Consider the following 12,689-nt stretch of genomic DNA (forward strand, 5'->3'; position numbering starts at 1 on the left):
GGAGAATGTGATGGGCATCGTTTATATTCTCCAAGTGATTAATTGGGATACAACGCTAATTTTTAGATCAGAACTATGCTGTTCCTTACACGGGAGAGAATAAAGATGGACATTTGGGGTCATTAGGGACTCCGTCTGTTTAAGTAAACACAGAAAAAAGGGGGGAGGAATGTCCATCCTGGACAAAAGAAAATCTTTAAACATGCTTTTAATGCAAAATGAATCATTTTAGTGCTATTAATGTAATTATTTTGCAATTTTAGTTTATATTCATTTTAGTGACATGTACTTAATTGGGGGGAAAAAACTTTATGATTCCTTTACTGTCCTAGAGAGGCCCTTGCCTTTTCTCTCTCTTCTATTAAAGATAATTACTGTCATTGGATTTTCAATGAGATTCTGTTGTGCTGTCACAGAGTGCACTTAATCTCTACTAGCACTGGTTTATCTGCACTTGAATAACTTGTTGCCCACTCTGCTGCAGGAGATCATTCTTTCCTTCCTCTCCATTCACCCTTCAGCTGCCCACATGATGGCTTCAAATTGCTTATTGACATCCTTAATCCGGCTTATTAAAGGTGACCATTACTAAAGCAAGGCTCCTAAATGGAGAGTCTGGAATTATTACAGAGCTTTATTTTGCTACGTGGAGGAGGGAATGGTATTTTTCCCAAAAGAAGTATTGGGATCAATCAGTTTTTTTAGAATAAGTTTGTTTCGCGTGTAACCCCTTCACGGTTCTCTAGATATATGTGAGATGTGGTCTCTGTTGTAGACAGTATTCTATAGTCCAGTAAGGAGATCACTGCTACAATGGCTTAATTCTAATTATTTTACTTTATAGTTTTAACGTCAGACAGTATAAGAAGATTACGGGTCAATGACCTAAATTAGACATTTGCATACATTAGAATGAATCTAGACATAATAAACATACATTCTCCATTTATATGGATTCAAAGGAGAATCTGTCCCTGTGTCCAAATTCGAGTGCACTCTTTCGTTGGCACGCTTAAGTTGGAGCTCATGGTATGTATAATGTCTGCAAGACTTACGACTCCGAACCCCTTCGTTGAATTCTCTTCACGATCACTGAATCCCACTTTGAGTTCTGGATGCAGAGCTACTAATACGAAGGGCGGCGGCCGAGTTTGGAAGCCCGGGACGGGATGCGGCAGCCATTTGCCTCCTGAGCCCTCTTTTCAGAGCTCCTGCCCTCTTTTTTTCCAGTCGCTCTTTTCTTCCCGCTCGAAAACCCCGACTCCACCCCTTCCTCCTGGGGTTTCTGCCTGGAGACTGCGCAGCCTCACTGTCTGCAACAGTTGATACTGGTGCAGAATTATGGAAAGTCTGCTCTTAGTCACATTGTGTCCTTAAAAGTTCTTGCCGTACCTTTACATGGGCAACTTTAACCCAGGGATTTGTAGCAATGATAATACAGTGTCTAAGTTAAAGATTGATAACCATACTTAGCGTACATAACATTTCCAGTGGGTATTACACACGCAAATGGGACAATTGACTTTTCTGACTCAAAGGTCTGCATTTCAGGCCCTGTCCTAAACCTATTCACCAACAGTAGATCGCATAATTACTATAGCCAAGTTGAAGGGGTAATTACAAGTCCTAGCCCTGAACATGCTACCCCAGATCAAGCGTACTCCCCAGATGTTCACTTTCAACTAAAGTTAGAGATAGCCGAATTCTATAAGACGCTTAAATGGGTCTAAAGGTTCAGGCTATCTCTCCCTAAAGGAAAGGAACGACTGAAGATGTTACCGTCCTCCAGATAGCATTTTTAATAAGTTTAACTAGACTGTAACCTTCCGGATATTATGAGGGTCCGGAATACCCCCCCGAATTTTGCAACTCCTTACAAAAGAGTGTACAGAAATTGGGTTCGCGAGTTTATACAGAAATACTCTGAGACAATTCTAAAAATATAGGGGGAAAAATTCAGTTGGTTTGCGCCTCCCGTTAGCGTCTTAAGAGGGCGCTAATGGGGCGCAAAGCAACTACCGCCCGGGTACGGCGATATCTGCGCCTCTTACGAAATTGACCGGACATTTTGCGGCGGCGCTAAACAATACCGCCCGATCTCCTGCACACGCAGATCTTGACGTCATTCGAGAGTGCAACGCCCTTGTGACGCCCCGGGATGGAAATTGAGTGGCGCCCCCCTCCTTTCCGCCTGGCACAACCAATGACAGGTCGACTGGAACGCTTCCCAGTCGCTGTGGGGCTGGGGGGGCGCTATTTAAAGGGGGCCTCTTCCTGGCTTTTGTGTGGTAGCCATTTTTGCACCACTCGTTCTGAGAGAGAGAGAGACTTTGAGAGAGACAAAGAGAGAAAGAAAGACTTCTGCATTGAGTCAACGCTGTCTGAGGTAGTTTTGGCTTCTGACCATAACTTTGCAGGTACTTTGGTTTTTGACCTTCATAACTTTGATTGCCCAGATACTATGGGGGCTGCAATGGATGGGGATGTCGTCTTTCTCTATCACATTCAGAGGGCACAAAGATGCAGAGAGAGAGTGGCAATCATGGCCAGACGGAGGAGGGTTAACAGGCCTCTGTACAGGAGACCTTACCCTCCCAGGGTATTTCGCCAACAATTCTCCTACATTAATATGTCTGAGGAGCAGTGTTTGCGAAGGCTGCGCTTCAGCAAGGAGGTGGCCACTGAGCTCTGCCACCTGCTTCAGCCAGATCTGCAGCCTCAACTGAGGAGCAGGACGTCTCTGTCGGTGGCAGTGAAGATAACAGTGGCTCTCAACTTTTATGCCACCAGCTCATTTCAATCAGCTACTGGGGACATCGCCAATATCTCCCAGTTCGCGGTGCATTGCTGCATCCGTCAGGTCACAAATGCCCTCTATAAAAGGAGATGAGAGTATATCTCTTTCCTGATGACCCCGGCCAAGCAGCATGAACGCGCTATGGGCTTTGCGAGGATATCGGCCTTGCCCATGGAGCAGGGCGCCATTGACTGCACGCATGTGGCTTTGCGTGCTCCGCATGAGATTGTGGAGGATTTCCGCAACCGAAAGGGGGTCCATTCCTTAAACGTGCAGTTGGTCTGTGACCACAGACAGCTGATACTCGCTGTCAATGTCTGCTATCCTGGCAGCAGCCACGATGCATACATCCTGCGCCAGGCTACTGTGGCAGACCTTTTCCAGGCACCGCATCACCCAGGTGGTTGGCTTCTTGGGGACAAGGGATATCCTCTGTGCACCTGGCTGATGACACCGCTCTGTACGCCCAACACCCCTGCTGAGCTGTGATACAACGAGAGCCATCAAGCTACCAGGAACATCGTTGAGCACACAATCGGCGTGCTCAAGCAACGGTTCCACTGCCTGGACCATTCTGGAGGAGCCCTTCAGCATTCGCCTGAGCGAGTCTCCCACTTCGTTGTTGTGTGCTGCATAACCTTGCAATCCTCAGGACCCAGCCAATGCCACCAGGCATTGGAGCACCACCAGAGGAGGAGGAGGAAGAGGAGGAGGAAGATGAGGAGGATGATCATCAGCAGCACCAAGGCGGGAGGGAGGCACACAATGTACAAAGTGGAAGGGTCATCCGTCAAAGACTCATAGCAAGTCGCTTCTAGGCCCCTTCTGAGGAAATGGCTTCTGCCATTCAAACAACCTGAATGAAACCATCCCACAACCCCTAAGCCGGTCAAGGCAACAATGATTGCAAAACCAAACATGTACATTTTGAATAAAGAAGCTTATTTATTTTACAAACTCTGTGTGTCTCATTTCCGCATGACAAACTGATAGAAAGAAACACAAAAAAAAGTCATTAACATAACTGGCTCTCACAATCTGGAGACAATTTCCAAAACAGTTAAAAAAAAATTTGACCACGAACCTCGGCCTTTAATAAAACAATGAACAACATTTTGTCACACCTCCTACTTTTTGCCCTTCGAGGGTGATCACCTTCCCTTGCGAAATTCTCCCCTTCCCACCCTGCAGCTCCTCCGTAATGGGACCCCAGTGGCTGGAGCAAGGCTGGTGGAAGGCTGCTGATTGTCACAACCTGAGACTGCAGATGCCCTTGAAGGATGGCCTCAACCAGCTCTGGGCCTGGGGGCCTGGCTGCAGACTGCACCAACTCTGCATGGGCGGCAGCAGTCTGTCCTACAGGCAAGTGCAATGGAGAAGTGACAGTGGTGGCAGCAGGAATTGCTGTCCTCTTGAGAGAGGACAGCAACTCCCTGTTCGACCGACACACTGGCACTCCCACGGGGCAGCACTTCAGCATCCGGAGCAATCTGCTGGAGCACAGATTGCTGGCCTGCTGCGGTGCGGTGAGAGCCCTGGGGAAATGTGCCCGATCCAGTGAGGGTCGCAGCAGTCAGTGCTCGCGTGGCCTCAATCTGCGTTTGCATGAGACCAGCCACTGACTGCATTGCAGCACTAAGCATTTGCGTGGCAGCCGCCTGTGCTACAGCGAAGTGCTCCACACTCCTTGCCAGTGATTCAATGGATTCGGGCACCCTTGCCACTACAGCCATGAGCTCAGTGTGCCTGTGCTCCGCCTGGGCGCTCATTTCAGCGAGGACCCGCTCCTCCTCTGCGTCCAGCGCAGTAGGACTCGATGGCATACTCTCCCTCCGGGGAGAAGGCCCCTGAGCTTCCCTGCCCCCATCACGTTGCTGCAGCCCGCTGGGTCCTGGAGCTTCACCCTCATCAGACTATTCCCCCCTGCTGCCCCCCAGTGTGGGCATGGGCTTCCTCGGGAGAGTGTGGTGCTGATTCTCTGGCTTCCTCTTCCTCCTCGCCTTCAGCGTCACTCCCACTGGCAGCTTGAGGGCCCGTCTCCTCACCTGGTGAATCACCATCTGAAAGCAGGGAGGTACAAGAGTGGCTTTAGCGTGAGGACAGGGTGGCAGCAAGGGAGGCATGAGTGCAGTGATTTAGTGATTTGGATTGAAAGTGTCAAAGGCTGGTGTTGTGAGGAACAAGTGGAAGGAGAGAGGACAAAAAGGTGATGACCTTATCATTGCTGTCCAGAACGGGGTCGGCGTCTCCAGTGGCGATGGGACCAATCACCCGGTTTGCCACAATCCTCTGGATGCGCACCTCAAGATTGCTGAGGGGTTGCAGCTGAGGCCGCCCTCCACCCGTCCATTGCTGCTGTCTCCTATTATGAGATGGCTTGGCCTGCAAGAAAAAGGACGGCGTCTGAGTAAATATACAGCCATGGTCTTGCCTGAAATGCCTCCCATAGTTGAATAGCCCTTACTGTATGCAGCCATGGTTTTGCCTGAAATGCCTCCCACAGTTGAATAGCCCTTACTGTATGCAAAGTGTGGAATGCGCGTGTGTGTTTGATGAAAGGGCCATAGGTGTTGGATGAGTGTTGGGCATTGGGGCTTTTAAGACCCTCTGGCCATAAAGTGAGGTTGAGATGGAGGGATGGAGAAGTTTTGAAAAAAAGGCACTCACCCTGACGACCCAAGTGAGGTCGTTGAACTTTTTCCTACATTGGAGATGGGTCCTCGGCACCATGCTGCTTGAGGAGACTCTCTGAGCCACCTCCCTCCACGCTCTTCTGTATTCGCGTGGCAAAGGCCTCCTGCCACTCTCTGGGTTCAGAATAGATCTTCTGTGCTCCACTGCACCAACCAGAGCCTCCAACGCCCGCTCGCAGAAGCGCTGTGCTCGCTCCCTGGCCCTCTCCATAGTCCTTGGCTGCAAGATTTAGCCACAGGTCTGCCCAGGCCGAGATTCAAGGCTCCAATGAGCAGGGTGTGGCTGCAGAGCAAGATCGACCCTCCCCTTTAAGAACTGACTGGCGCCAGTGTGTCTGTGTTCAATCGGTAATTGACAGCACCTGCGCTGTGCCCGCGCTCTGAGGTAGCGCCTCGCTCCTTGGCCTTAGCACCTTAAGAGAGGTGTGTAACGCCTGATTTAGAGCTCCAATCACTTCCAGGGGCGATAAAAGCCAAGTTTGCTGTCGGAGGCGATAATTAGCGCTAAACTTTGCGCACAGCCAATAATGGCGCCCCAAATGGGGCGATACCGAATTTTTCCCCCATATAGTTTTATTTAAGAGCTGACATTCATTTAACAGTTGTTGAGTCAGTCGCAATATTAACAATTCAAAATACAAATAGCTTACATTTCTTATTTCTCAGAGATCCTTATTTTCAAATCTTTACTTCGTTACATTTCTACATTTCTTACTTATTTCTAAATCCAGAACATCCACCAAAATCAAATTATAGTACCGTTTGATCCCCAAGACTCAAAGGTAAAAACTTACAGATGGTGCCTGTAAAGTTGAGAAACGCTTGGCCCGTTCAGCGACTTCTGACTTTTTGTTTGAAAAGGTCTATCTTTTATACCCTTTTTGCAGTGGTTTATTCTTTGAAGTTCTCTGCTGGTGTAAGCTAATTGTCTTTATTGGTAACTCTGTTGAATGCTTCCTATCTTACTGTCAATTCAACTATTGCATGCATAATTATGCCTCTACCTTTAGGTGTTTCAAAAACCATCATAAAAACAATATGACAGCAATGGTTTCTGTTTGATGCCATTCTTACCGAAGGTTTTCCATTCAATTCTTAATATTGGCTTTACTGGTTTTAGCAGACGTTGAGTCTCCTAACTGCTCCAAGTTCAATACAAACACAATGTAATTGCTTGGTGTATCTATTGAAGTCATATCTTCAAAGTGTTCTTGTTGGTATCACATTTACTATGTATAAGTTAAAGACACTTTGACTAGAGTGTTTCATGCATTTCTAGCTACCCTGTATCTCAATTGGTTGCATATTTAATCTTATGTTTCCTGTCTTCCAAGTTTAACTATTTGACCAGCAGGTGTTTCTTTTACTTGATGTCATCTTTTCAAAGGCACATGCCTCTTTTAATGTTTGTGTTTCTGTTTCGCGTGTTCGTTCTTTAACACTTTAAACTGGGCATTTCATTGTGTTCCCTCCAAACTCCAGATCTTTCGGAAGCGCCAAACTGCCATTTCAATCGGGTCATTGTTTTAGTATATTTAACCAATTCCCATTTCAAAGCTTGTATGTTTACAACTTTGTTAACAACTGATCTTTAGCTCAGAAGCCTGTTTTCTGTTTACAGCCCGTGTCTCTGAGGTTTTTTAGATTTTTAAACCCAGTTTCTCATGTATTAATAATGTCAGAAGTCATAGTGTTATAAATCTCATCATTCATCAAGAAACTACTCATGAAATAACACTGGACGGCCAGCTGGTGGTGCCGTCCAAGGAGTATAAATACTTGGGCGTCGGCCCCAGCTTTCCAGGGACATTTTGTAAGACACGGAACTAGTGAAGTACAACTAGACCTCCATGTTCTGAAACAAGTTGATTAAAGCTTTGCTTTATACTCAAACCAAGTGCGTAGTGAGTTTTATTACATCACATAGGATGGTGTATTTTTCTGAAATATGGCTTATTCCTTCACAAACTGACTTTTTGAGATCAACTCCAAGTTGGACAACTATAGTTTGACATGCTATTTAGAGATCACCGAAGCCGTAGACAGTTTTACTTTTGACACAAATCGGTGTTAATAGTTGGCTCAGGATCTGAGATATGCCTGAAGCATTGGAAGGAATACTGGGACCACATAATAATAATAATAATAATTCAACTTTATTGTCATTGTACAATGCACAAGTACATGAACAACGAAATGTGATCTTGCAAGCTCCCATGAGTCCAGTACAAATAACATTAACATTAAACGTAAATAGCACCGTCCTGGGAGAAGCAAAGCCGCTGCGTCTGTGCGCGCCGCCATTCCATTTCCACCATTCCTCCTATCCGACAATCTTCAGCCCAACGCCCGGGCCTGCTCACCAGCCACCCCTCCCGGGGCTCCTTCCGTGACCTTCTCACCAACCGCCCCTCCTCGGGGCTCCTTCCGTGACTACCTGCACCTGGTCTTCCCTGATGGTCAGCCCTCCAGGTACTAACCAGGCCTGGCTCTGCTTAGCTTCCAAGCCTTGCCAGTGACCCTGTCCCTAGTCCCAGGTGGCAAGAAATACCAAAGTCTCTGGTGGGGTCTCTCTACATTGTGATGCACAAGGTGTCACAATTGTGTGGGGTAGGCCAAATAGACCAGAGGGTTATTTCCTGCCCTTCATTGTTCGTACATTTGTAACTTCTTGTTGATTGCGCCTGGCTTTGGATCTCACTAATTGTATGAGATGTTGAGGCGTTCCCCTTGATGCTTAATGTTACAAATCTCTTTCCTTTTCCTTTTGGCCTAAAAACTGCAAACAGCTGCTCCTGTTGATGAAAATGGTGGTGATTTAACTTTTTGGAACAGAGTTGCAATGCTTTTGCTTCACCCCCATTCTGGTCAGTGACCTATAGCTGTCGTTCATTCTCCACTCCAATACTGATAGATCTGGCCTGGCATTTCCACTTGGTTGTGCTGGTTTTTTTGGTGTAATTCACCCGAAATGGGCGAAACCAGCGCAAAAGATCGTGGAATTTTAAGCGTAAGTTACGTTCAGCGCAACTAGTTTCCGCAAACTTTTGCACTAGTAATCCAGTATCAACAATATTTATTGCTATTCTATGTGGTCTCACTTGAAATTAAACATCTTTCCAATAGTAACATAATTTTACCTCCCCCCATGTAACATTTTTTTTTTAAATTGGCGTAAGGCAAGTCACATTTACATGAATAAATTAAGGAAATACAACCCAGTGGATTAAAAAAGGACATTTACCAGAGCACCCGCAATACCGAAAATGCCAGACATTGGGAGTAGGGCCGAACCTACCCTGAAAGGTGCTTACAACAGGACGGTACTTTTACCCCCCCCCCAACCCCACCCCACCCCCCCAGCCACCACCTCCAAAAAGAAAGTGTAATTGGTTATCTGCACCAATCAAGGCAAATGGGGAGGGCGAAGTGATTGATGGATGAAAATAGAGGCCTAGAAATTCAGTTGGTTGCGCCAGCTGTTAGCGCCTTAGGAGGAGTAGATGTCGAGCGCTAGGCGCTTAGTGCCCGGGCGCAGCGCGATCTGCGCCTCGCCCCAACTTCAGTAGACATTTAGCGCCGGCGCAAAGTCTTTGTGCGCGCTCAGCTGCGCGCGCAGATCATGATGTCATTTCCTCGTGCAACGTCGTGCAACGCCCTTTGTGCGCCCCCAACCGGATCTTCAGTCGCGCCGGCCCATTGTGCGCCGGGCGGCCCTGGCGACTGTTGAGTCGAACGGTGCTCAGCCGATGCGGGCCGCGGGGAGCGCAAATTAAAGGGCACGCCTGCTCCTTCTTTGTGAGCAACAAAGGTAGATAGGAGGAGGAGGAGGAGGAGGCCTCCTCAAAAACACAAATACAGCGGCCGTGCAAAAAAAACAAATCCACCCTTCCCCTTTAAGAGCTCACCAGAGCCAGAGTGTCTGCCGTCAATCAGCAGCTCGCCGCACCTGCCCTGCGCCCAACTTCCGGTGTTAGCGCCGCGGGCCACCGGCTTAGCGCCTAATGATAGTCGTGCATCGCCTGTTTTAACGCAGCAGCAACCTCTTAGGGCGATGCGACTGAATATCGGTGAAGGGGGCTCGACTTTGCGCCGGGCGCAAACTTTAGCGGCCGCCCAACTTTACCGCCCCAAAAGTGGCTATACTGAATTTCTAGGCCAGAATATTTATCTTTTATTGTAAAATTAGTAAGTTCTTCCCATTGTCTCATTGTATTTATCTTCTGAAAGTGCCTTCAATACATGGAACGTACCGTAACGAGTTGTATTGGGTGCTTTTGTTTGAAACCTCTTGGCCCTTTGCTTCCTGCTTCTACGTAAGTTATTTAAAAAAATTACATAAAGTGCATCTGTACATGTGAATTTAAACAAAAAGAACTATTTTGTTGTGGGCAGGCAGGTGGCTTTTGGAGCTCTGTCCCATGATCATCTTTTGAATTTCTTGCTGAGACTGACTGATTTCTTGCTCTAATCTACCCAGAATATCAGAGATTAGATGAAATGAATCCAGCACCAGTGGTCAGTAGTGCAATGACTTCTTCATCAGATCAATGATGATAGGCAGCCTTGAAAACCAAATTCCCCCATTTTAACCCGTACAGACTTGTATTTGATTTATATGGTTATACTAGTCATCTATTTTAAAATTGAGACTGCACTCAACTGGAACGCATGTCATGGCTTTCATAAGAGTAGTCATGTTGTTCCAAACAGTATGGGGGGAGAAATTCATTATAGCCCAGGAGTGGGCGCTAACTTTGTAAAAGTTTGAGACTTAGCACCAGGTGCTAATAAGTCTCGCTGCACATAAAATTCAGTGTCATCACTCAAAGAAAGAATGGGAGTGCTAATGACCTAGCTCAGCAGCGTTAGACTCACATCATTAAGCAATTTCAGGTGCAGTCTAATCGCTAGTCATCATTGCCACAGGCTCTTTCCAGTTCTTAAAGGGGAGGTTCATTGATGCTGCAGAACCTCATTCTCACCATTGCTGATTCTGCAGCTGTCTCAGCAAGCAGCAGAAGGCCAAGCAGAAGGAACCGGACCACTGAAGGAGGTGTCGTTATGGCAGATCAACGGCCCAGGGAGCTCGCTCGCAGATTCTACAACCAGGCATTGAAAGTGTTGGTCTTCACTGTGGAGAGATGGAGGGCGGTGCTGTACCCGACAAGTGGCAGGAGGCCCTCACTGCAAGTCCTCCGCGCCATGTGGAGGGGGGTAGCCCAGCAGGTCTCGAGCAGCACTGTGGTCCCCAGGACTCACACACAGTGCAGGAAGAAATTTAACAACCTCACTTGGGTAGTCAGGGTGAGTCAATGCCTCAACAAATGTTACATCCACCATCTGAATCACAATCTTCACACACTGCCCAAAGCACCGCACCCTCAACACTCACCCACCAACAATCTCTATCTACCAATACTCACACCCACATCTCACACCTTGCACACAATGGCCCAGAAATTCGGGTCGGGGGCTTCCCACGAGTGCAAGCCCCTGACCTGCACTTACCTTGCACACCGGCTGTTGAGCTGTGGGCCCCTGTGGAATTCCGATCCAGAGCCTGGTCCAGCTGCCGGCGCGCAGTGCTTGCATATCCCAGGGGCGCAGTTAGTTCGAAGTGTCCCCGGGATCACATGGGCCATGGGGAGCCAATCGGAGTAGGGAATGCTCCATTCGTAAGTTTGACAAGAAGAGCTGTCAAAACTTAAAAATACTACGGCCCCAAAACAGTACTAAATCTTCAAATAAATTTAAAAAAAAATCACATTTTTTAAATAAACTATAAATTACATGAAATAACTATTTTAAACAATAATTTAAATTTAAAAAAAAAGTTATTTTATTTTCTAACGGGGCTAAAAATAAACTTACCTTGCTTTAAAGTAATTAAAAATAATAAACCTGTGGAAAAAATGTTTTAATTTTAATTAATTCACCACTTACCTTGTAAAAAGCAGGCCTTACGCCTACTTTTTACATGTCTAACTTCTGGAGACTTACCTTCCTGGGAAAACCTGCAAAAAAAACCCGAAGTTCGATGCGCACGCGCTGCCTCTCCTGCGCACGCGTTCGACCTCTGAACCCCTTCGTTCAGGGGAACAGAAGTGCCGGTTTCCCGCGCATGCGCAGTGCATGCAGGAAACCGGCACTTCCATTGGGCCTACGGGTGAGCATCCCGTGCGTACTCACCCGTGGAGACCCGAATTTCTGGGCCAATGACTGCTATTCAACTATGTCAGGCACATCTCCCAAACACATTTCTTCACACTCACTCACACACTTTCCTCTCTCTTGCAGGCTAAGGTCGCTCACAACAGGAGGGAGCAGGAGCACACAGGCGGGGGACAAGCCAGCACCCAACCACTTTCTGAGCTGGAGGAAAGAGTGCTGCAAATCATTGGGCACCAGGTGGTGGGCGCCGTGGCCACTGGCGACCCCCTTGGGGACAACAACAGTATGTTCATTGCTACTCCTTCTTCTCTCATCCCACTTCCTCCTCACCCCACAAGCCTTTCCCACTTTCCAGCTAATTATGCTGTGTGCATGCGTTTCTCCCTTCCTGCCCCCCTCCCCTCACCTTAACCCAACTCTTGTGCCTTTGTGCTTTCAGATAATGAGCAAGCAGCTGAGCAGCCTGTCCCTGAGGGCATCGTAGAGAGCGAGGTGGGAGAAGAGGAGGAGGAAGAACACACCGCGTCACTGCATGTCTCACCCGCAGGCACCAGCTCAGATACTGGCACTATGCATTCTTTAGAGGCTAGTATAGTAGCGGGATCTGCACAGGGTGATGCACCGGGGATGAGTGGGCTGCGGCAAGGCCAGGGGAAAAGGGTAGCTCGGGAGTCAGCTCCCCGGAGGGCAAGTTCGCGCACGAGTTCTGCTACACAGGACTCAGATGAGGACCTCGATGGGGAGGCCTTTAGAAGAAGGGTGATGGGCATGCACACGGAGATGATAGGTGCAATGGCAAGGGTGCCTGACAGCCTCTTGGCAATGGTAAGGAGCGTGGAGGAGTCCACCTCCAACATTGCACAGAGCTCTGTGCACACTATCCCATCATTTCCAGTCTGCAAAGGATGATGGACTCCCAGAGAGACCGTGGTGACCCAGACCTGATGCCGTGTGTGATGGGTGAAGTCGCAGCTTCCATTGCAGCACAGGCGGAAGCCACACAACGTCTTGGTGCTGTAATGCAG

Source organism: Somniosus microcephalus, chromosome 18, assembly GCF_052327205.1.
Source record: "Somniosus microcephalus isolate GS21.2 chromosome 18, FLI_Smic_1.0, whole genome shotgun sequence".
NCBI classification, from domain to species: Eukaryota; Metazoa; Chordata; class Chondrichthyes; order Squaliformes; family Somniosidae; genus Somniosus; species Somniosus microcephalus.